The following is a 26,193-nucleotide window of genomic DNA, read 5'->3' on the forward strand; positions in this document are numbered from 1 at the left end:
TGCGGGGTGCGATACATTTCCTTGCACTTCTTGTCTCCGAGAATATGGGCTTTTCCACAGAGCATGCACTTTGGCTCACAGCGATGCTCCTGTGGTGGGAGCTCCATGCCGCACCCCCTCCATCCTATGTTGTCGGGGTCCGGGCAGACATCTGAACGGTGTCCAAGTCTCCCGCACGATTCACAAACTTCATATTTCTTGCGATAAAGTTGGCACTTCAGAGGCATGCCTCCATAGAAGATCTATCGGGGCACCTCCACTTGCTGGAAGAGTATAAGCACCGTCTTGGGGTCTTTTCCAAGCCTCCGGGCTCCAACTACTCGAGGATTGTTGAGGCAATTCAACATGTCCAAGATGTACTCCATGGAGTGGTATAGAGGTATGCCATGTATTACGCCTTTCCCACAATTTTCAGGAGACGCTAAGTAGGCAAATGTGTCGATGCGATTTTCTCCGCAGGGGATGTGGGTAATTTTTGAATACTTTTCCATCTTCTCTTTTTGGCTGGTGCCAACCATAATCGAGTTTTGCTTGTGGTTGAGTACAACGACGTCGTCCTTATTTTTGGAGGGATCGTGTCCTGCCGCCATCTTCACCGCGTCTATCGCGGTCACTGTAGCAATTTTGTTAGGCCGCCTCTCGGCCGCAGAATGATTTTGTACGTGCACGGCGGCAAATGCGTACGCAGCGTCTCTATTGATTGGCGTGCTAAGCGTCTGCCTTCCTTCGTCGTAGATGTTTGCTTCGTGTCGCATTTTCCTTCGTCTGTCTGCGCCTCCGCGATCTCGAGTGGTAGCGCCTTCGACTTCCTCACGGTGAACCATGAGCCTTGTATCATGTCCTCGGGGCTTATATTCTCTCCATCAACGATCTCCATGTTTGTCATTTCCTTAGAGTTTGCCCTACTTCCCGCGCCGTGCCGTAGATGTGCGGCGTCGGCGTCAGTGACTCTGCAGCAGCGTTCGCCGTGGCAGCTCGGTAATGGCGGCTCACTAGGGTTAGCTGATCGACGTGGTCCGTGAAAACGAAAAACCGAAAAATCGGCGGGAAACAAGGTTCACTTGCCGAAACAGGTCAGAAAAACAACGTGTAATGCTGCATCACAAAATCAGCCAGACTATCAGGCGTAACAAAGTGCACATGAATACATGGCGTGTGTACAGACCCCGACCATTCAGATGGAACGACCGCCGCTTTTATACATAGGGTAGTCAGGAAGGAAAGTAGGCAAAGTTTTTATTATTTGGTGTGACTGCTTTCTGGTAGACTTCTTCATGTGTAGAGGCTGTAAAAAGGTTTGTGGTGGCATCATCCGTCGCAGGTGGTGGAGCATCGTTCTTAGTTCGCCTTACAGAAACCAAACCTCCAAAGATTGCCCTCTGCTTTCCCATACAGGGGCTGGGGACCTTTCTGGCACGTAGCTACAACTAACCAAATGGTGCGAAACGCCACGGTGAGCTGTGAAGGCAGCTTTAGAACAGAGCCTTCCCTGGGCAGATAGCGGTGGATTTCTTGCCATCTTTCGCCGGGTAGGGTTCATGTCATGAGGAATGCACAGCCACGAAGGCCTACCTACCTACCTTGGTTGGTTTGTGGGGTTTAACGTCCCAAAGCAACTCAGGCTATGGGATACGCCGTAGTGGAGGATTCCGGAAAATTCGACCAGCTGGGGTGTTTTAGCGTGCACTGACATCGCACAGCATATGGGCGCATGCATTGCTTTTCGCCTGCAGGGAAAAGCGGCCGCCGAGGCTGGGATTCAATATCGCGTCATTAGGAACAGTAGTCGCGTGCCGTAACCACTGCGCCACCCCAGCGGGGTGCCTGCCTGGCCTGCCTACCTACCTACCTACCTACACCTACCTAACACGCACATCTATTTACTTAACCTACTTAACCTACTTACCTACACACACACACACACACACACATATATATATATATATATATATATATATATATATATATATATATATATATATATATATATATATATACATATATATACATATATATATATATATATACAGGGTGTTTCATCTAAGATTTTACTTATTTTTTAAAAATAGGCAAATTAAGTTTTATTGTCGATTCTTCTTTTAGCTGTTGTATTAAGAGTAGAGAAAAATCAGGTGTACAAAAGCGTACTAATTAGCTTAATAATTAACTAAGATTAACTAATTAACTTTTTCTTTATACAAGCTAGACGCTACTTTCAAATTGCAACAGTGAGCTACCGGTGTGAGAATGCCAAATGGTATTTTAAACGACAAGAAACGTGCATTTCTTAAGGACTGCAGCACCGGCAATTCTGGCCACTTTCGACGCACGAAAACGAAACCTAGCAGACGAAACGCGGAATTGTACGCGCCCACGGGTGACGCAGTCGTGACGTTGCCGGGCGAATCAAGCCGTCTGAAGGCGGCTGCTGCTGCTCGTGAAATACTCAGGGTGCATACAATATTCAGGGTGCATACAAATAAGCACGGTGAAAAGACGGCCATACGGTGACCTGGTTGTGGTGTTGCAATTGGAAACACGAAATGCCGCTCCACGCGATTGCATTCACTTATACTGGTCATGTTTTTTCAATACGCACAAAGAATATAAGGGTTCCGGTGTTATATAACCTACATACATATATATATATATATATATATATATATATATATATATATACAGGGTGTTTCATCTAAGATTTTACTTATTTTTTAAAAATAGGCAAATTAAGTTTTATTGTCGATTCTTCTTTTAGCTGTTGTATTAAGAGTAGAGAAAAATCAGGTGTACAAAAGCGTACTAATTAGCTTAATAATTAACTAAGATTAACTAATTAACTTTTTCTTTATACAAGCTAGACGCTACTTTCAAATTGCAACAGTGAGCTACCGGTGTGAGAATGCCAAATGGTATTTTAAACGACAAGAAACGTGCATTTCTTAAGGACTGCAGCACCGGCAATTCTGGCCACTTTCGACGCACGAAAACGAAACCTAGCAGACGAAGCGCGGAATTGTACGCGCCCACGGGTGACGCAGTCGTGACGTTGCCGGGCGAATCAAGCCGTCTGAAGGCGGCTGCTGCCGCTCGTGAAATACTCGTCTGGCGCTGCGTTATCACATGCAGTGGTGCGATATCTGTGCATGCACTGCTTTTCTTATTATTTCACCCTCTGGGAGCCAAAGCTTGTAGTCGAGAGGGAGGGCTGATTTGCCCATACCGTCAGCGCTACGCCCGCACCATGACAAGCTTCGTCCGCAATGCGTTGGTGATATCTCAAGATCCTACCAGACCATGACGCAGCTCCAGGCGCGTATTTCGCGGGCGGCAGCGGCCGCCTCCAGACGGCTGGTTTCTCTCGGTGACGTCCGGCTGCGTCACTCCTGGGCGTGCATAAGTGTGCGCCTCGACTGCTAGGTTTCGTTTTCGTGCGTCGAAAGCGGCCAGAATTGCCAGCGCTGCAGTCCTTAAGAAATGCGCGTTTCTTGTCGTTTAAAATACTATTTGGCATTCTCACACCGGTAGCTCACTGTTGCAATTTGAAAGCAGCTCCTAGCTGGTATAAATAAAAAGTTAATTAGGCAAATTTTGTTAATTTTTAACCTAATTAGTACCCTTTAAGGCTCCTGATTTTTCTCTACTCTTAATACAACAGCTAAAAGAAGAATCGACAATAAAACTTAACTTTCCTATTTAAAAAAAATAGGTAAAATCTTAGATGAAACACCCTGTATATATATATATATATATATATATATATATATATATATATATATATATATATATATATATATATATATATATGTGTGTATGTAGGTTATATAACACCGGAACCCTTATATTCTTTGTGCGTATTGAAAAAACATGACCAGTATAAGTGAATGCAATCGCGTGGAGCGGCATTTCGTGTTTCCAATTGCAACACCACAACCAGGTCACCGTATGGCCGTCTTTTCACCGTGCTTATTTGTATGCACCCTGAATGGTGCAAGAGACCCATTTGGCTCCCACGAACATACTTTAAGAGGTCTCTTCGAAACTTTTAGCTGCCACACATAATTCAGGATGGAACTTTAAAATGTTATTTTGTACCCGGTGCATAACAATATACAAGCCTCCAATTTTGTATATTTTATCGACCTGTTTAGGCGACCACTTTGAATGTATCGAGCTCAGATATCCTGACAGAGATGCAAATTCATTTCCATTGGAAATATATGAACTCGAGCTCTAAAATAAACACCATTCAGCAAAAAGGCATCTCTAAGTAGATTCTTCGCTGTCTCTCTAGTGGATATGTGGAACATTGTCGTCAAGAGCTGCTGCATTTATGGTACACCTTAAAACTTGCTTGCCTAATGCAGTTTGTGTGTTTCGGAAACGCTCTTCATGTCTGACAACTTATCGATCGATGAGTGTGTACCGGCAATGTCCGCATATAATTTTAATACGAGGCGGCGACAGGAGCGCTCCAAGTTCACATGCCTATGAAATGCTCTCATGTGCGATTCAAATAATGCGAACCAAATTCAACGCAGCTCCACTATGCGATAACATCAACTAAATAGCGGGGATATTCTTTTTTGCCAAAAGAACTCTCACCCCAAGCAATGTTTCACGGCTTTTACCCTTTTGTCTTGTGTAGAAAGGAGAGCTACTGCAGTGTGTATGATATCTTTTGCACTCGCTGATAAGAGTAGCTCGTGAACGTCATGCCTTCTAAAACAAAACGTCCGTCGGCGTCATCTGAGCTGTACACGCCCAGATCAATCCAGGTGATGTCTCCAACAAGCAATAATGAAGTATTTATTTGAATAGAAAATTGCGCTTATTTGTTTTGCTTTCACCCAGCGTAGCTGCTACCCTAGCGATCTACTGACCGCCATGGCTGCACAAAGATCCGACTTATTTAGGCCAATTGTGTTCTACTCTTCTATTGATAAAAAAAAAATTACGCAAGATTAAACAAAATCCCCATTTCTGTGAAACTTGCAGCACAGAACCCTAAAAATAGCTTGCTAGTTTTTTGCCTGTTATTTGCGAATTGTGAGATATTTAAAAGCAAAGATGAATACCTATCGACACAAAAATTGTGTTCATACCGTAATACTCCGATCTTTGAAGATAAGAAGCCGATCGGCCAAGTTACATTGTCAGTTATAAAGAGGAATAGGTAATCATAATGACAGTGTCAACAGTGGAGAAGAATAACGCGACCTGCTCTTCACAAAACGTGAACTAAAGAATTCGTTAGGATAAAAAAAAGGGTGACAAGCTCTAGTACATTAGCTAACTACTTGCTTGTTGAACTGGCATAAATGATCGCGTATACAACATGGCAGTCCTGCATGCGGGAAGGAGTATGACCACGAAAGAAAGAGGTCATTTAAAGAAAGTTAGCATTATCATTAATCATAAAATTCAAACTTCAAGCCTATAGGAAATCATTACCGATAAATTACTTTTCATCTCGTATTAGGTAGCTAGTAAAATAAAATCAACGGTTCCTAAACTTTAATCAATCAAAGGATCACAAAGGTTTTCATAAATACCTAAAAGCAATACAATGCTTGCCTCTACTCAGCATAACATGAGACACAGCTTTTATAAGCTACCCACGATGAGAACTAATTAGAGTACATAAATTTTAATCTACTTAAATTCTATCTTTCTAAATATCTAACCATCTTTCCCAGATATCATGCCGCGATTTATATCACCTTGGAAATACAAAGACTCCCTCACAGCTTTTGTGCTGTTCTCTTCCACAACACGCGTACTTTGGTAGTCCATTCCAAAAGTGCATACATGTCCAAAACGCTTTTTATTGTGTTGGTGGTGTTTCCAGTACTGCTTATTTCTTTGAGCTCGCTTATTTCTACAAGGCTTTAACCCGTCACTTGCATCTGCCGATCTGTGTATGGGTTAGGGCGCCCTCGCCAGGCAGAGTATCTGCATTTAGCTCCGTTATTTAGGGTCATTTGTGTCTACAACAATGTTCGAAATAAATAAAATAAATGCACACATCATATTTCTGGTTTCCTAATCAATCTTGTGGCGCCGTCATGGGGCCGGACTGCATTACCAGACGTTTTAGCTGGCCTACCTCGGTGGGTTGGATCGGTGGGATAGGCACTCGGCTACTCGGCCGTAGGGCACGGGTTCAATTCCGGCAACCACGGCAGCTTCTGGATGAAGGCAAAAAGTAAATCCGCCAGCGGACCGTGCAATGTGTAGTGCATAGTAAACAGCCCAGGTAATCTGAATCAATAAGGAGCTCACTACGACTTCCCTTATAGCCCATTAGTTGCTTCGAAAGGTTAAACCTCATCTCACATTTGCAATTCAGCCCTGTGAATAGACTGCGCTAAGCAAAACAAAAAGCAGCAGGTCGCATCAATCTAATAGGAGGTGGTTCGCACGCGCACGATCTTCATAAAAGAAAGCGAAACAATACGAGGCAAACAAGGCTGAACTTGTCCCAGTCCCTTTCACTCGTGTGAAAATCGCTAGGTTAGCCGTGAAAATATAACTACGAAATAGTGCATCTCTGCTCATTTATTGTGCCGCTGGCTATTCATATCTGCGATATGCATGTGCCAAAACGTGTTCTAGCCACTGCTTATAAAGTATAAATCATTCTACGCTTGCGGCCACCAATAAAAATGTCCTCGCGTCAGGAAGAAGCTGCCTCGTTGTCCACGTAGTCCATACAGTTCCTAATCACAGCTCACACACTGTTAGGTTTGGGTTCGCGTGCGCCTGGGTAGCGTACCACTGCCACCAGTTATTACGTGCGAGGCTCGCGTGCTCAGCCCACCGCTGACGCCAGTTGTTACTTGGGGCTCGCGGCCCCACGGCAGCGTTGGCCTGGCGGCTCCGTGGACGCCGGACGGTATCAACGGTGCCAACAAAGACAAGGCGTCTTCTAACGAAACAACCTTCACTACAACATCGTGAAGGAACGGGCAGAGAAGCTGACCCGGAGATAATACAGACACGTTCACACAGCTGTTTAGCGTCGTCTCAACGGCGCGTCAAAGTAGTCTATATCAGCGGAGTCGGCCGCTGCTTTTTATAGGTCTTCCAGTTCACCGGGAAAGGGTAAACCCTCACAGCAAAGGGAGAGGCAAACACGTTTGTACACGACGGGGTGACTAATCGCAGGTGGTCCGACCTCATCTCCTCCACCTCCTGCAGACGGGCGAGGGCGATGCACTCTCCTTCGAGCTCCAGGCTTGGCCAGCTTTTGCACACACACACAAGCACACACATTTGGCGCATGGCGGGATCACGCCGAGACTTGCCAGCGGGAGGAAGCGTTGCACGGCCGATGAACGGAGCCGAAATGGCCGATCCGCGCGCGGTTCTGCCTGTTGCTATGCGGTGGCCGCGTCAGCTGTCCCACTTGTCGGTGGAAAAACGTAACAGTCTGGTTTGCCGGGGAAGGGAGATCCCGAAGGGCAGGGGACCACATCCGCTGTCCGGAGGGATCGGGATGTTGCTGCTAACCGGGGTCATCCGACTCTGTTTCTCATGAGCCAGTCAGCCTGAAGAATTCCTTGGCAAGTCCGGTTTCCAAGGCATTCTACAACTTGTCTTCAGGAGAGATTTCTGACAGCCCACAACGTCATAACTACGCTAAAAACTCAACCGCTCAGCCAGCAAGCACGGCACAAACTTCACTAAGTTTTGCCAGACTATTCCCCTCTTATGCCCCCCTCAATATTAAAGGGCAGCTCAGCAGCACTTGGAACGTGTCCAAAAATTTGAAAATTGCGCTTTCAAAAACGTCCCTACAAACAAAAATAATGCAATACAATATTTTCAAAATCTATGCCAGGAAGAAAAACACCAAGAAGTGAAAACTGATGCTTCTTCTCACGTTATGGGCTTCGACTTAAGCCATCGGCGTTACCATTGAGATCACCCTTTTCACTAAAGCTTCGGTTGTCCGTTTCACGGAACAACCGTACCTTCCTGTTTCTGAACAAAGAAACGCATGAGCATGAATCACTCACGCAATTTCTCGCCACGGGCGCATTTGTGCCTTTGGGATAGTCGCTTTCGTTTTCGCGATAGCTTCAATTTGCTCCATTCTTTCTCGCGCCTGCCTTTCCGTTTTTTTCTGCGGCAGCACTGGAACACAGGCTTTCTGCTTTCTTTTCGCAATCATTTGAGTTTGCTCTCCTTACGATGGCAGCATTCTTTCTTGCGCCTGCCCTTCCGCGTTTTTCGTCGGCAGCACTGGAATACTAGCCTTCTGCTTTCTTTCTGAGCCATCTCTGACAAGCTAGCGGTCAACGTTCTAGCGGTAACCGGAGCTTGTAGGACACCGAGGTCGTCAAAGTGGTCAAATTGCGGCGGCGCGTATGTGTGTATATTTTGTAAACAATTGCAGAGCCCGCTCGCGCGCAGGCATTTGTGGAGAGTGCTCGGACGCGTATTTGGGTTTGCTCGGTACGGTGGCTCCGCAAGGGACAAAACGACAGAAGAGCCGAAGAAAGCGTGCTGTTCCGACTAGCATCTACCGCCCCCAGGAGCCGAGCAGCCTAGCGATTAGCGGCGCATGCTTTTTCAATGGGCGTCATGCTGGACACGGCACTAGCTTGAGAAAGTCTATACTACTACTACTACTATTGCTACTACTATTATTATTATTAGTAGTAGTAGTAGTAATAGTAGTAGTAGTAGTAGTAGTAGTAGTAGTAGTAGTAGTATAGAGGAAGACTCGTTTCACGAGGTTGGCACTAAATTGTCTGTATGTAACGGGCGAATTAACTGGCTAAATATCTTCACAGTTTTAATTATTAATAATAATAGTAATTGATTCACAGGAAAGGAAAGGCGTAGTATCTGTCACACTTGTGTCTGTGGACACCTGAACCGAGCCGTAAGAGAAGGGATGAAGGTGGGAGTTAACGTGGAAAGAGAGAAAGAGGAGCCGTAGTGGAGGGCTTCGGAGTAGTTCAGGTGTCCACAGACACAAGTGTAACAGATACTGCGCCTTTCCCTTCCTGCGAACCAATTATTATTATTACTATTAATTAAAACAGTGAAGATAATATTTAGGCAGGTAATTCGGCCATCTACTACTACTACTACTACTACTAATAATAATAATAATAATCATTAGCAGAGAAATATTACTTTGTGTATTATTATTATTATTTAGTAGTAGTAGTAGTAGTAGTAGTAGTAATAGTATTTATAGGCTCTCTCAAGCTAGTGCCGCGTCTAACATGACGCCCATTGAAAAAGCATGCGCCGCTAATCGCTAGGCTGCTCGGCTCCTGGGGGCGGTAGATGCTAGTCGGATCAGCCCGCTTTCTTCGTCTCTTCTGTCGTTTTGTCCCTTGCGGAGCCAGCGTACCGAGCAAACCCATATACGCTGCTCGGACACTTGCGCGCGAGCGATGCGAACTCGTTGACCGTCTTTACTTCGTAAATAATGTACATAGCTCCCCCTGTACTTTCTTCTATTCGCTCCCCTCTCTACTTCCCCTCGCTATCCTCTCCCTATCCCCTTTTCCTTCCCGCCGGTCGCAGCTCAAGTGCTTCAGTTTTTTTATTAAGCAGTTGCCGCGGCCGGCAATACTCTTTTCCTTCTTTTTGATTATTTAAAAAAATAAATCAACCACTACCACCACCACCACCGTCTGCACCGCGGCCAGCAGCGCATGTTTCACTTTCAGTGAAGTCCGAACGACAACTGCTCACGCCAGTCGCGTCAGTCCCCCTTCTAGGCATTTGCTCTGGCGGCTCGCCACTCAGTGCGTCGCCTCGCTCAGAGCTAACAGGAGCAGGATCAAGCTCCTGCGACAGCTAAGGCGCTTCGGAATGCGTGAGGGTCATGTGTGCCACGCCCGCGTTCGCACTGGGGTTGCTGTCGCGAATACAACCTAGCGTGGCATCGGGGCACGAACGATTCTGACTCTGCTCGGGCCGCTCGCTGTCGCCTTCGCAAGTCTCCCTCTCTACAGCGGACGCGCACTCCTCGTCGGTCTGCCCTGGCTGATCACAACTCGCCGGCTGCGCAGTTTCCCTGATTGGCAATTCGCTTTTCTGCGTGCCCTGCTCTACGACACAGTCGATTTCGGAAATCGAAATTTTGCCAACTCCTAGCTTGTTTCCAGCTCCGTCGCGCTCTACACAAGCTTCTGCTTTCGACTCGAGAGGCGGTTCAGTTATTGCCAGTTCCCCACTCTCCTTTAATGGAACTGTATCTCCTGCAGCCACTTGGATCGGCATGCAGTTCACCTCGCTGGACAGCGTCCCTGCGGATTTCTCGCCGTTGGAGCCGGCGCTAGCCTTCTCAGCTAGTGGCTCGACCAAGGTAACACGATGCTCTTCTGTTCAAGGATCGGTCGGCTCACTACTGCGGTCACGTTTCTCGGCCGCTTCCCCAAGCTGTGTCTCACACTCCGGTGCAAGTTCGATTTGCTCCGGAACTTCCGCACTGTTTAGCCAATCGCTTACAGCGTCTTTCAACTGATATGCCAAATCAAAGTACGACTTGTGACACTTTTTCTCGCTCTCATATCTTTTCCGAAGATTATGAGGCGTTATCTGATATCGTATCAGCAATGACTCTTTTAGTTCATCATAATTTTTCAAACGTTCGCCAACCAATCGCTTGATTTCTTCCGACGCTTCGGCGGAGAGAAGAGCTACCAACTTCTGCGCCCAACTATCTCGCTCGAAACGTTTACTTCTACAGACAGACTCAAAGTCTGTCAAATACTCTGCCATATCCTTGGCTATGAGGAACGGTAGTGAACCGTGTCGCGGTATTGAACCGGTAGAATGAATGGCATTAAAAGCTTTAATCTTTTCCACGCTCATTGCATGTGCTGAAATCTCCAGCTGTATCAGTTTCCTTACGCGGGCGTCCTCTTTCTCGTGACGTTCTCTACGTTCACGAATCTCTTTCTCCTGATGTTCTGTACGTTCACGTTCCTCTTGACGTTGGTCAATGATCTCAAGGCATTCCAAACGCTCGTCATCTTCAGCTTCCAACGCGAGAATAGCCTTTAACACTTCTGGTTTTCTGAGTTCGTCTAACAAATCCAGATCCAACTCCTTCGCAAGCTCCAGCAATTTCGGATTGCGCAACGAATTCAAATCCAAATCCATGGCTGTTCAGAGTGCTGCCTTCTCTACTGCCCACTATTGCCTTGCTGCAGTTAACCCAGCAACAACGACAACACAATTACCAGCTCTGTTCTCTACTCAACAAAAGCCTGGTAAAACTCAGTAGAAGAAAGTCCCGCACTCACCAAACCTCGCAGCCAAGAATCCAAAGCAGTCGTTCCGCTGCAGGCAAGCAGTCATCACACAGGGCTCGTTGCACTGCTCCCGACTTTCTGCTGAGCTGCTTTGATTCACGAGTCACGCCTGGGACATCTCCGCTATTCCCACCAGATGTTGCATCACGGTCAGTCCTGGCTCATTTCACCGACCGCGATCACTGCTTGGTCGTCCTCGTCCCTCCACTGTTCACCAGTTGCTGGACGACGGTGTCGCCTGACTCGTCCCTCCGACCACGATTACGGCTTGGTCGTCCCACCGCTACCTACCAATTGTTAGGTTTGGGTCGCATGTGCCTGGGTATCGCATCGCTGCCAGCAGTTATTACGTTTGTGGCTCGTGTGCTCAGCCCACAGCTGACGCAAGTTGTTTTATGCGGCTCGCGGCCCCTCGGTAGCGTTGGCCTGGCAGCTCCGTGGATGGCGGACGGCATAAACGGTTGTTGTTATTGGGGCTGTAGGAAGAAGGAAAAGAAAATGCACGGGCCTGCTACTGGCTCCGTAGCTGAGCCACCTCCGCTGCCTCGTGCAGATAGAAGAGAATATAGAGAAGAAAGAAAAGGAAACGGTCCCAGCAAAGAGGAGGTGTCTACTAACGAAACAACCTTTACTACAACATCGTGATGGAACGGGCAGAGAAGCTGACCCGGAGATAATACAGACACGTTCACACAGCTGGTGTCTATCGTCGTCTCAACGGCGCGTCAATGTAGTCTCTATCTCAGCGGTTGTTGTTTTTGTGGCTGTAGGAAGAAGGAAAAGAAAATGCACGGGCCTGCTACTGGCTCTGCAGCTCAGCCACCTCCGCTGCCTCGTGCAGAAAGAAGAGAATATAGAGAAGAAAGAAAAGCAAGAGGGAAAGAAGGTGGTGGTGGTACAAACTTTATTCATTGAAGGCCAAAAAATTAAAAAAATAAAATTATGTTGCCGCCGTTCCGTGGGTGGCCTTCCGGCTGCTGGTCGTGGCCTCCAGGTCACGCCTGGCGGCGACTTCCGCTGCCCAGGTCGTAAGCCGCTGTTGAATATGCGGCTCCGAGCTGGCCAAAGCAGCCTCCCACAGCTGCGGGCTGTTTATTTGCCAGGAGAGGGGGGAAAGTGCGCCGGACAAGAGTAAAGAATGTGAGCATAGTCTGCTCGGGGAGAGCTGCAAAGCGTGCATTGGGGCGAGAAGGCACCGGGGTGAATAAGGGCAAGATGTGCAGGGGAGAGGAAAGTGTGGGCCTGTAAATGGCGCCACGTATTCTGTTCGATTTTAGATAGGGACTTGTGAGGGGGAGGGAGGGATAATCGGGAGTAGCGGTAGTGGAGGGTGATGTCATGGAAGGTGAGGAGGGAGTCACGCGTGTCCATCCCGGGGTGGAGGGGGCCAGCTCGGTCGGTCATTTCGCGAGCGATAGAATTTGCCGCCTCATTTCCAGGGTGCCCCGCGTGAACCGGAACCCAAAATAGTTGGATAGGTCGGGAATGGGGGGAGGAGTGCTTAAGGATATTGAGCGCAGAGGAAGAGATTCTACCCTTTGCAAAGTTGCGGACTGCGGTCTTAGAGTCGCTAAATATGAAAAGGGCTGGTGTGCTGGCAATGGCGAGGGCGATGGCTGCTTCCTCTGCGGCAGTGGAAGTGAGAGCATGGATAGTGGCGACGGAGAGAGGGGCTCGTGTATTATAGACAGTGGCCAGGGCATAGGCGGGATGCGGCAGGTAAAGTGCCGCATCAACATACACGGCGTCAGACCGTGTACCGTACTGGCACCAGAGGGTGGAGGCGCGGGCAGATCGGCGAGCGGCATGATGCTCAGGGTGCATGTTCTTGGGAAGGGGCTTGACAGTGAACATGGAGAAGAGGGAGCTGGGCAAGGGATGGGTGACAGAGATAGGAGAGACAGGGGTCAAGCGAAGGGAAGTAAGAAGGGCTCTGCTAGGGGTGGTGCGAGATAAACGATCGAGTTGTGCCACGCGATGGGCATGCACAAGTTCTGAAAGAGTATTGTGGACGCCCATCGCCAGTAGACGAGAAGTGGGGGTGGAAGTGGGAAGCCCGAGAGCCGACTTATAGGTTTGGCGGATGAGACAGTTGACCTTGTCTTCCTCGGTACGAGACAGAAAGAGGTAGGGGAGGAAGTAGACAAGGCGGCTTAGCACAAAGGCCTGAACAAGACGACGGAGGTCGTGCTCGCGCTGCCGTAGTGTCGGTTAGCGACCCGTCGGATCAGCCGTACCGTCTGCTGGACGGTGTTAGTAAGGCGGGAAAGGACAGTAGTGTATTTGCCATTGGATTGGAGAAAGAAACCGAGAATACGGACGCAAGAGACAGAAGGGATGGGATGTCCGTCGATAGTGACGTTAAGGTTAGGAGATGAGGTTGGAGCTATGCCTCAAGCCAGGAGGAGCAGGAGCTCCGACTTGGACGGGGAACAAGCTAGCCCGACCGTGCGAGCATAATCGGCGACCGTTTTAGCGCCTGCCTGGAGAGTGGCTTCCATCTCACCAAGATTGCCGGTAGTCACCCAGAGGGTGATATCATCAGCGTAGAAAGCATGGGAGAGGTTAGGAATGCTAGCTAGAGCACGTGCCATCGGAAAAAGGATGATGTTGAAGAGAAGGGGAGAGAGAACAGAACCCTGGGGGTACCTCGATTTCCAAGAGGGAAAGCAGGAGAGGAGAGGGTGCCGAATGAGATCTCAGCCGTGCGATGGGCAAGAAAAGCCTTGATGTAACTATGGATTCGGGAGCCCACGTTAAGGGTAGAAAGGGCGTCTAGGATGGCGGTATGGAAGACATTATCAAATGCTTTTGTCAAGTCCAGTGCCATGATCGCGCGAGTGCGCTTGGCGTGAAGACGGCGAAGGACCTCTTCGGAGAGCTGGAGCATGACATCCTGTGTAGAGAGGGATGGGCGAAAGCCGAATATCGAATCGGGGAAGAGATGGTTGTCCTCGAGGAAGCTCTGTAAGCGGTCTAGAACGACGTGCTCAAACAGCTTACCAAGACAAGAGGTGAGGGAAATAGGACGGAGATTTTGAATGTCTATGGGTTTGCCGGGCTTGGGGATGAACGTCACCTTAGCGTGGGTCCACTCAGAAGGCAGGGTGCCTTCGTGCCAATGTTTGTTAAAGAGGTCCGAATGGCCTCTAGGGATGATGTGTCCAGGTTACAGAGGCCCTTATTAGAAATTTGGTCTGCTCCTGGTGCGGAAGTGGTGCAGAGCTTATGTATCGCCGCACAAACCTCCCCCAAAGTGATATCTGCGTCAAGCGCAGAATTAATGGTGCCGATGTAAGAAGGGAGGGGGACGGAGGGGAAGTGCAGAGATAGCGATCCCGGAGTGCAAGAAGGAAATCGGAATCGGATAGCGGTGAGGATTGCAGGAGGCGCGTCACATCCCTGCGTTGCGTGGCCTTGACATGCGACGGGTCAAGGAGGGCACGTAGGAGCGCCCACGTATCCCTCAGCCGGCCATGCGGTCGCATGTCTGGCCCCACTGCTGCCTGGTGAGGTATGAGCAGTGCTCCTCAATTTCCATACCCAGGCGGGCGAGGCGGAGGCGTAGTGAGCGATTGTGTTTTTGTGAAAGCCAGCGGCGGTGCAGGGAATGATGCGCCTCCCATAGGTGAAGGAGGCGGCTGTCAGCCGTGGAGGAGTGAGGAGGGGTAGGGACGGTAGAGGTGGCGGATGAAACATCTTTAAGCAAGGTGGCAATCTATTGAAAAAGGTCTTATATGGAGGTGGGGGCATGTTGCTGTGAGTGGCGGAACCGATCCCAATCGACTACCTGGCTCAGACGCTGGCGGGAGGATAGGCTAGGAAGAGAGAAAGAGATGGACAGGATATAGTGGTCGCTGCCGAGAAAGACCCAGGTGTTCGTCCACGCTGCATCCACGACGTTTTTGCAGATGGAAAGGTCCGGATTAGTGTTGCGTTGGACGCTGGAGCCGATGCGGGTTGGGTCAGAAAAATCATTAGGGAGGATAACTGTTCGTTCTGGATGAATGTCCACAGCGCGAGACCTTTCCTACTGTTCCCGGGATAACCCCAGCTGACGTGATGTGCATTGAAATCCCCAAGAATGAGGAGCGCGTTGCGATGTGCGCGAGAAAGGGCTTTGCGTAGAAGGCGGAGGAGAGGAGCTGAAGGTGTGCGAGGAGGGCTGTAGACATTAAGAACAAAGAGACTGGCATCCTGTCGCCGCCGGGGGAGTTCTAGGAAAAGGTGCGTGCACTCTGGAACGTCGAGAGGATTCTCTATCGCCGTGTAGTTGCGGTGAACCAGAGTGGCAATGTTCGGGGGGGATGAGGAAGAAGGATGGAAAGTAGTGAAGTCGCGCAGCTTAACTGGGGAGAAAGTTTCTTGGAGGGCGATTAAGCGGGGAGCTCGGAGGGAGGGATGTTCTGGAGGTGGAGCTGCAGCGCGTTCCGCTTTCCGCGGAAACCACGGCAGTTCCACTGCCAGAAATTAAGGCGTGAGGGGTGTCTGGCCATTACGAGGCCTGGGTGCCCCTGCTGGTGCAGGGGGATTGGGAGATGAGGAGGAGGGGAGGAGGGATGACACCATTAGGGTCGTCTGGGCAAGTTCGGCTTCGTGGGCACTCTGGCGGGCCTCAATTCTGGCTACGCGTTCGTTAATTTGTTCCATCCATTTCTGCGTGTCGGTACGCAGCGTAGAAATTGCGGCCATGAGGCGTTGCTCATGGGCATCAAGAAACGAGGCAGTGTGGTGGATGACGGCCTCCAACTCTAGGATGGATGTGGGCTGGTTGGTGGATCGCCTCTTTTGTGGAGGGGTGCGGGAAGGGGAGGTGGCGCGGGAGGAAGCATTGGAGGAGATGGACATGGGGGCGGGTAGGGGCGGCTGGGGCTTTTGAGTGACAGGTGGGGGGGGGGGGGTATTGTGGAGAAGGGCTGGGGAGTTGGGGGTGCCCCAACAACGCCTGCAGCTGTTGTTTTAGCAGGTTAATCTCCCTGTTTTGGGCAGCGACTTGAGCTTTGAGCTCTTCTTTTTCGGGGTCGGGGGTGGGAGGCTGCAAAGGCCGGCTCACCTGGGAAGAAGTCGATGAGGTGTCTTGACTCGGCAGTGGCGGAAAAGAGACGGAGCGGCGGCGGGGGCTGCGTTCTTGGCGGGTGCGGCAGTTGGACCGCTGGCTGGGTCTAGATGGGCGGGAGTCTTCGGTGGACGGTTTTGATTGCGGTGGGGTGGATGACGTTGACTTAAGGCTGGAGTTGGTTGGAGAGGGACCGGTCCGCGCGTAGCGAAGTCCACACGGGCGGGATCCCGTGACATGTGTGCCTTGGCACAAGATGCATTTAGGTGTGCAGTCGGGGGCTCCCGAATCTCGTGCACGGCTCCGCAGCGAGTGCAGCGTCCGGATCTGGGCTGGGTGCATACGTCGGAGCGATGGCCGTAGCTCCAACAATTGGTGCAGGCTTCGGCCTTGCGGCGGAAAGGGTGGCAGATAAAAAGGCCGCAGTTGAATATCACGGTGCGGGGTAGTTCTTTTGTGCCGACGAAGGTGATCAGGATGGACCGCGTACGCCCCATCTGTCTTGCATCGGCAATGGCGTAGGTATTGCTGGGGTTCATAGCTTGAAGGTCTGCTATGATCTCCTCTTGGCTCTGTTGGTCCACGGCGTTGTAGATTACACCGCGGAGAGCGTTGTCAGGAACGGTAGCGTAAGCGCGCAGGGGGTACGAATTGGTTGCGAGACGCAGCTCAGAGGTTTGGACATATAATCGGGTGCGTTGGTCTGAGGGTGAACTAACAGTGAATGAGTTGTATGGGTTGATACGTACGCGATCCTTGGCACGGGCGGTGGCATAGTCAACTTTGGCGATGGTACAAAGTGAGGTCAGGAGGGCCCCATTGGTAGTGGTGCGGAGGTCGAGGCCGCCGCCCGGGCGGAACACGATCTTGTAGTCTTCTTGTGGAAGTCGAGGTAGAGGGACATGGTGACGTAATCTGGGAATCTTCAGTGATGGCGGGGACGCTATTGCGGACTTTAGGGGGTCGCTTTGAGGAGTAGCGTCTCCTCTAGGGTAGGCCGAACGCTGGGCCTTAACAATTCGGGTCCAGCGGGGGTCGTCGTCAAATTCTTCTGGAGTGATGGGCGTACCGTCGACTTGGTTCTCCATGTCGACGTCTTTGAGGTTACAGCAGCTGCGGCGATGGCTCAGCGGCCGCAGGGGTGGCGTGAGACGCAGCTCTGCGCTGCGGACAAAGCGGTGCCACGGCGAGCGTTAGGCTTAGCTCGGCTGCTTCGTGGCGGGTCAAAGATGAGGTCCTAGTCAACCGGCGGTCGGTCGGATGAAGGCAAATAAGGTGTCAGGTGAATCTTTACACCTTCACGGGCCTGCTCACAAAAATGGGTGAGTATCCGAGGCGAAATATGAAATCCACGCACTGAAAAATACGGATCCCATGCGAGGTACGTTCGCACGCGTTCCGAGCTAAGGAAGCGTCAGAGGGAAAGAAAGACGCGCGCCGCAACAGCTGTCGTCCACCACCAGCGGTGGCGTGTGCAATGACGGCCGACAACAGATAAAAATTCGGTGCCAGGCCAGCCCCAGCCGCAAGCAGCGGTGACCCACCTGCAACAGCCCCATCAGGGCAGAGCACCCCAGCCTCGGCCGCTGCGTTTTATAGGTTTTCCAGTTCACTGGGAAAGGGAAAATCCTCGCAGGAAATGAAGAGCCCGACAAGTCTGGCCAAGATAGGATGACTCATTCGCAGGTGGTCCGAACGCATCTCCTCCACCTCCTGCAGACGGGCGAGGGCCGCGCGCTCTCTCACGAGCTCCAGGCTTGGCCGGCGTTTGCACACACACGCACGCACACAAATTTGGCTCGTGGCAGGATCACGCTGAGACTTGTCCGCGGGAAGAAGCGTTGCGCGGCCGATGAACGGCGCCGAAATGGCCAATCCGCTCGCGGTTCTGCCTGTTGCTATGTGGTGGCAGCGTCAGCTGTCCCACTTGTCGGTGGAGAAACGTAACACCACCCAGTTTGCCGAGCTCCTGGCGGCGGTCACCAGCACTCATCGCTCGCGGTGCCACCCGGGAGGCTACAGTCGGCACACTAGCCAATATATTCTAGGCACTATACTTCGCAGCGTGGCTGGCCGTTTTGCGCTTTGCCCACTAGGTGAGCTGTGGTCTGACAGGTGGTAGGTGGTCTCTAGCCTATGAGGCGCAAGGGCGCGCGCATCGAGGTACCCTAACAGGTGGTTTCGCCTTCCATTTGAGACACTTCACCTCTCTGGCTTTCGCAATCTCCAAGACTTAACTACAGCTAAGCGCCTGTGAATTTTTCTTTCTTTGTTTTCTCTTCTATCCGGACGAGGCACCGGAGATGGCTCAGCTACAGAGCCAGTAACAGGCCCGTGCATAATCTTTTAGAGCGCAGCTCTTCGGCGTCCGTTCCTGGGTTTCGCGTCGGCGTCGGCGTCGGCCTCGTAACCAGTTCCGCCCCCCTTTCATCCCCCCAGCGCTAGCAGCGACCGACTGATATCGCTGGATGCCGCTGACGCCGCTAGAGAGTCAAGATAACGTGACTGCATAGAACACCGTCGCCGCCATGCAGAAAGAGGAGGAGAGGGTCCACCCCCCCCCCCTGTTCCTGTGTGGCGGATAGGGTGCTCTTCAGTTGCCGACGCGCCGGTTATTTCACGTAGGCCCCGGCACGTCGGCGAATACGTGACCACCTTCCCACGTCTAGACCTGGTTCTTGGCGCTGCGGAAGCGAGGGTATCATATTGTTTGCGTCGGCATCGGCGGCGTTGTCCCTGAAACCGACTGCGCAGCTGGGGTTGACTCACTATCGGCGTCAGCAGCATCACTCAGTCGCTGCTATCTCTTCCCTCCTCCCTTTATCGCGTTGTCCGCTTGCTGCGCGCGCTTCTGCCCCCATCGTTTGCCGCTGGGTGTACACGCCGCCCCGCTCCCCCCTCTTCCTGCGAATCTCCGATTGTCAAAGCGCCGGCTCGAACTTAATTCCTTTCTTCGCTCCTCCTCCAATGCAACCCCTGTGCGGTGGCAATCAGAGAGCCAGATCGGTGGCGGCGGATCTGTATATGTGCACCGCCCGAGCCAAAATTGCCGCTGCCGTTCTTTGTTAAAGGAATACGTGTGAGAAATAAAAAAAAATGCTGTGATAGCGCATACATGTGTTGCTCGATTTCTTTGCCTCAATCTATCGAAAAGGTGAAACAGCTTATTTGCTGCGCTCAATTTTCGCATTAGGAAGTAACGTAATCGTCGGTAAATTTTTTCTTCTTCCTTTGATCATAACAATCTGCAATCCCACACTCGAGCGCCAAGGAACGCCACGCGACAGAGCGATGGCGTTCCATCCAAACGCATACTTATCGGAGAGAGTACTGCGCCTTTCTTCTAGACGTTTCATCTTGTCGCGCATTCCTGCAATCTGCAATCCAACACTTGAGCGCTCGCCAAGGAACGCCAAGCGACAGCCGCCGCAAAAGCGGGATACGCTTTTTCCACGACAGAGCGAGCCATTAAAGGCTTTCGCCTTAATTATAGTAATAGATTGGTTTCAAGAAAGGAAAGGTGCATTGTCACACGCTCCTGTGGACACCTGACCCGCGCTATAATGCAAGTAAGTGATCAAGATGAGGGAGACAAGTGTAAAGAGAGAAAGAGGAGTCATAGTGGAGGGTTACGGAGTAACCCCCGGGAAGCGTTGAAGGGCGGCTGATCCGGGCCCTGATGGGACTGGAACATGTAGTGCACCGCCGCTTGCGGCGGGGGCTAGCCTGACACCGAATGTTATCTGTTGTAAGCCTTTATTGCACCCGCACTGTTTCGGTGGAGGACGACGGCTGTTGTGCGGCACGCGTCTTTCTCCCTCTCTTCTTTTTGTTTCTTCTCTATTTTCTGTTCTGTCGTACGAGGCAGCGGAGCTGACTTCGCTACAGAGCCAGTAGCAGGCCCCAGCAATTTCGTTTTCTTTATCCTACAGCCACAAGACCAACTGCACCACCTGGAGATCTTTCACGTGCATTGACATCGCGAGTGGAGGGGGTGGTGAAGGGTGGCTGTTCTTGGCCCTACGGTGCGGCGACTGGTAGGTCAACGCCACTTGCGGCGGGGGCTAGCTTGCCACCGAATGTTCTCTTTTGTATGCCGTCAGTGCTGTTTTGTTGTGGCTGCAGGAAGAAAAAAAACGCATGGGCCTACTACTGGCTCTGTAGCTGAGCCAGCTCGCTTCCTGACTGATTGATTTATAGGAAGGGAAAGGCATGGTAAATGTCTCACTTGTTTCTTGTGGCTACCTCAACCGCGCCGTGATAGAAGGAAGGAAGGTGGGAGTGAAGGTGGAAATGGAGAAAGAGGAGCCGTAGTGGAGGGCTGCGGAGTAATTTAGACCACTTGGGGATCTTTAACGTGCGCCTCTATTGAAACGCAGCCGTCAAGGTCGCGGCTGCGTTTCGATGGCTCCTCTTTCTCTCTTTCCACTAGTGCGGAGAGAGAGAATCCAGAGATGAAGGAAAAAGAAGAGGGAAAGAGAGACGCGCGCCGCAACAACCGTCGTCCCCAACCCTACCTAAGCGGTGGCGGGCGCGATGACGGCTACATTATACAAACGGTCAGTGGCAGGCTAGCCCACACCGCAAGCGGCGTTGACCTACCTATCTCAGCCCCATCAGAGCTAGGACCAGCCACCCTTCCTTTCGCAGTCATTACACCCGCCACCGCTTAGGTGGTGGACGGCAGCCGTTGGGGCGCGCACCTTTCTCTCCCTCTTCTTTTTCTTTCTCTATTTCCTTTCATCTGTCTGCACGAGGCAGCGGAGGTGGCTCAGATACAGAGCCTCTAGCAGGCCAGTGCTTTTTATTTTCCTTCTTCCTACAACAACAACAGCACTGATCGATTGATCGATTTATAGAAAGGGAAAGGCGCGATAACTGTCACTTGTTTTCGTGGACACCTCAACCGTGCCGTACGGAAAGGGAGGAAGGTGGGAGTGGAAAGAGAAAGAGGAGCCGTAGTGGAGGGCTACGGAGTACTTTTGGCCACCTGGGGATCTTTTAACGTGCCCTGACATCGCACAGCACACGGACGCCTCTTCGTTTCGCCTCCATCGAAACGCAGCCGCCGAAGTCGGGTTCGAACCCGGGTGCTCCGGCACAGTATTCAGACGTCTTACCACTGCACCACTCCGGCGGGGCGCTACAACAGCGCCGAGATCGCACAACAATCCGTTGCGCCTCCGTCGAAAAGCAGCCGCCGGGAGAGCGTAAAAAGCGGCGCATAGCAGCAGCAAAGCGTCAATGAGACAGGAGGCGAAGATAGCAGCGGAGACACCTGAGTAGAGAGAGTAACGGCTTGCCTGCGATTGATGCCAGACTGCCGAGTGTAATGACGGAGCATGACCGCCGAGATTGGGCCTATGCAAGTGTTCAGTCAGCGGGAACGAACAAAAGAGGATCCGACTCATTGCTAAATAGACGACCACAACATGATCAGCCAGAAAAACGTGCGTCTCGCTTCGTATATCATGGCAAAGCTGAGTTAAGCCACTGAACATTTTTCTGTGAACAAATTATAATTGTTATTGCCTGTAATTGTTTACCTAATGATTCCACATCAACCTTTTGACACTTGCACACCTTCCCTTGATGCTCTATCGCCCTTCAAAAATCACCCTTCAAACGTCAAATGCCAGTTGTGTCACTCCATTGATTGAGCACAATCGTTTACAGCCAGCAGAATGCGCAAAGACGTCACAATATCTGTGTAGAACAACTTACCATTTGATAATGACACTGATGTTCTCGCTATCAACTTCGCTAAATCCAGCATGCTTAGAACGTGGCGTCGATCTTATTGTTGCTGGGTTAGTTACTTCTGATCAGTGTTGTTCTAATACATGTTTTGTCTTCGCAATATATATCAATGCGAAGGCCTTTAGGGCTCGTGGAAGTGCGTATAAAGTGACCGCCAGCAAAAGGTGTATCACCGTCTCTTTCGAGGAATGACGCGGTTTAGGAGAAAATAATTGTTTTATGAGGCACAGGATGAAAGTCTCCATGCACAAATTGTGTGGATGTGCAGTAAGTGGATTATATAGAGACAGAAATGTGATTTCAACGACGAAAGAGCCATGGACATCGATATAATGTCTAGACTTGAAAATAATCACGGATGTCCAAAATGACCACGAAAATGGTTAAAACGGTTCAAAACCTGCCAAAAAGCTGCAAAGCTTGAAATCCAAACCTCATAATTTCATCGCAATATAGAAAACAGTCACTCAAGAGTAAAACAGGAAAAGTGTCGGAAAAGAGAAAAGATTAAAAACTATAAAAAAACAGCCAACAGAAAAAAGCTGAAACAGGAAAAAAAAGCAACAAAAAAGCGAAAAAGGTGCAAAGCTTAACAAAGTGAAAACGCAAATGGCTGAAAAAGCGGCAAATGTCTGTAGGAGTTGCAGGCAAGTCTCACCGCACATTAGGGGGATCTAAGTGCATTCAACGAACGTTTCCGCAGTTTTTCTTAAGCTGTGTTACTTTTTTATTCTGGCTATGAGCTGTCGGAATTTTCAATCTTATATCTGATATTCGCTTTTTCAGGATATCTTTCTCTTTCGCGACCATTAATTTAAATGCGTTATGTTGACGGTGGTTGTTTTGCGACGTTTTATTTATCGGCTATGGTGTATTTTGAACGTTCGAATTGTGCTCCTAGTGTGTTTTGTACGCCTCTTCGTAATACCGCTTCTAAAAAGATATTTTAAGGTTGTTTTCTCAAAAAAGGACAATGATTAACATTTTTATCGGTACCGCTGCAACTAGCAATCTAGTCTTTTTGTAGTGAACTTTAGCTAGCATTTATGGAAATTTAAGAGAAACATTACGAAAGACAGCGCAGGTAATGCAATCTCCGACGCTGCCACCAACATGAAGGAACCATTACCACAAATAACAGAGGGACTGGTAAAAATCTTCCTACCGTGGACTGTAATTGTCTTTACTTTGTTTCCAAAAGCTGCATCGTCCTTTTATTGCAAACGAGGCCCGGGAAACACTTTTGGGAGACGGGGCGTTTTACTGGCCACATACTGCCAAGGCTTTGGCGCTGCGAAATTTTGAATGAACAGAGGTCTAGGATTGCCCTAAACGCAATTGTAGTCTTTGCAGTAGTTCGCAATTTTCTTCCAGGACCTCCATGACTTCTTCGATGTTCTGCTGAAGGACTTCCCGGTCGATTTCTGTCTCTGCAAACACAGCAGCGGCAAATCTATCGTTAGTAGAGGTACGGCATTCGTGGAGAACATCCGCCATATTTTACTGAAGATTTCTGTTCTCACGAAAAAAACTGACTACCAGCGCATTGTGGTAGATGCTTAATCACGGCCTCTGCGGCAGCTTTTCGGTGGGGGCGAAAAGCAAGGTGCCGGTGTGCTGTGCGATGTTAGTGCACGTTAAAGAACCCAGGGTCGTCGAAATTTGCGGTGTCCTCCACTACAGCGTCTCTCATAGCTTGAGTTGCTTTGGAACGTTAAACCCCACAAACCACAACCAAAACCATTCGAAAGTTAATTCCCCTATCAGAGACACCATAGTAGAGTGTTTAAAAACATTGTTCATTTTTGAGATCTTCAAGAGGCACAGTCGTAGAAAAGCACACAGATGCCTTGATTTTGACCTCCGTCGGAAAGCGGCTGCGGGGTCCAGTAGAAACCTGCGTCCTCAGGTGAGCCAGCCGAGTGCCGTAATTACTGAGCCAAATCGACAGTGAGCACATTAGTTGGTCAATGCCACAAGCCCTGAAGGGAATCAGATTTGCTGGTAAAGACGTATTGCCGTATGTTGTCCCTTTCCCACGCCTCATTCAACACTTGTTGCAGTGACCTAACTTCTAGCTTCTCTTTAAACCTAACAATGAGTCGACAGTTACTTCAATCCCGTTAACACAAAACCACATCACCATATCCAATTGACGTAAGAATAAAGTACACTTCAGTAGGGAGCGCAGATTACCAGTGAAAAATCCGAATTCTGTGGGCCGGCCATGGCCCATGGGCTATAGGCGTGGAGCCAGAGACCCGTTGTGTGACGCCATCATTTAAATGAGCCCGGGACAGGCAAGCGAATCTCAGCATGAGTGTTGCCGTGGAAGCGTGGTTCATGTTGAGGTTGCTGATACTTTGTGCGGTCTATAGAACTTACAAGGATTGTTTTTGCTGCCACTATTTTATCTTAGAAAGATGTCCTTCGCTATCTCCTCTATCGTTCAGTGTGGACGGCAATGCGCACTTGAAGTCGCTCAAATATCGAATTGTCAAGGGCTATAGTGAATTCGGAGTACCCTTAACCTGGTTCACATTAATATAATTCGGCATCAGCAAAGAACTCAGTAGAAAATTTGTATCGTATATGGGCCAGCAGGGCTCGAAGCTTTTCTTTCCTGCTTGCGCATAAATGAGAGATATATTCCTTATCAGTGTCTTTTAAGCACGATGTGATTTTAAGGTGGACGAATTAAGCTTTTTTGACAGGTTGATTGTTCACCAGGGATAACAGCTACCCACTACCGCGTCCAGCGAGGGGCTCTATACTCGCGCACAACTATTTATGGCTATGCAGCTATGGCTACGGTAGCGGAGCTTTAGTCACGGTGTGACTACATCATGTAGTTCTGGAATACCAGGCCTCAATTATGGTTTCGGCTTCAGTTGAACCTTTGCTCGGAAGTATAGTTTTTGAGCCGACTACAACGCAGAAATTACTTCCTTTAGAATCCTGTGAAGTGAAAAAAATTCGCGAATTATGAATATGGTCTACAGTACGTTAGGAAAAAAGCGCATTGCTAAAGCACAGAAAACCGGGCGGGTAGTTGCAGCCGAAGCAGCCGACGTACTCTTCCGGAAAATCCCGACAGATGGCGCAACTATCCCGTAATCTGTACGCTAACGTTGTAAACGCTTGCGTCGTAGTAAAATTGAGATGTAATAACAACATAAATAATTTTGTTATGGTGTAATTTTCTAAACCACGATCCGCGCCATTCGACTGTGTAGCTATCGCTGCATAGCGAGAAAAGGCTGTCCAGGGGTATAGGGTGAGTGGAATACTGTTTCGAATTTCAATATTTGCCTCATTAAATCTGATTGACTTTGAGTGGACATTCACAGCGCTTGCATTCCCCAGAAATTAACCTGCAATAAAATATCAAACTGAACGCGTAAAGAAAAGGGCAGTTAAATGCGCTATTTTTAAAGCAATCTTATGCGTAAGACAATTCCAACTATCCATCCGTGTGCAGCCTGCGAAAATGTGCAAAACTATTATGATAAAGATTCAACTTAAACCGCCAATATTTTAAAGGTCATCGCTACATCATCACTGTAGCTACAAAGAGAATAACAAAGGTGGAAAAAATCTGCAGTGGTTAACTCTAGCTAGTAGAGAGGATGGGTTTGAGCTGCATGGTAGAAAAGCGAACAAATGGGCCAAAAAAAAAATCCTGGTGCACAATCTGTTCTGCAGAGAATGCCTGAGAGTGCCATGCATGCGAATAGGGGTCCGCGAAATTTTTGTAAGCCAATGTAAACGAACGGTTTCCTTTGGTCATACACGACATTTATGGTTTCTACGGCTGACGGCACTGATGGAGTTTTCTGCGCACTCCTGCATAGCCTCCGAGACGCTTACCTGTCTCGGAGGCTACCCTACATTCCTACAAATAGTTTGTAGAGCTAGCACTGACTAGAGGCGCCGGCGCATGCTGCGAAATGTCGCGGTGGTGGCGGTGCTGGTTTGCCAGGCACTTCAAAAGCGCTCCACGAGTGCCGTAGGCCGAAGACACCATTAGTCTTGACAGAATCTATGATGATTTTTGTGCCTAAGCAGACGCGTGGATACTCTGCGTTT

At 49.7% G+C, this 26,193-nt stretch overlaps 1 pseudogene; it reads left to right on the top strand.

The window, feature by feature from the left end:
* Positions 1–345: 345 nt before the first annotated feature.
* The window catches only part of LOC146188431 (uncharacterized), a 130,669-nt pseudogene continuing 104,821 nt past the window's right edge, over positions 346–26,193 (top strand).

This window comes from Amblyomma maculatum, chromosome 5 (genome assembly GCF_055883805.1).
Source record: "Amblyomma maculatum isolate TAMU_Amacu chromosome 5, ASM5588380v1, whole genome shotgun sequence".
Lineage (NCBI taxonomy): Eukaryota > Metazoa > Arthropoda > Arachnida > Ixodida > Ixodidae > Amblyomma > Amblyomma maculatum.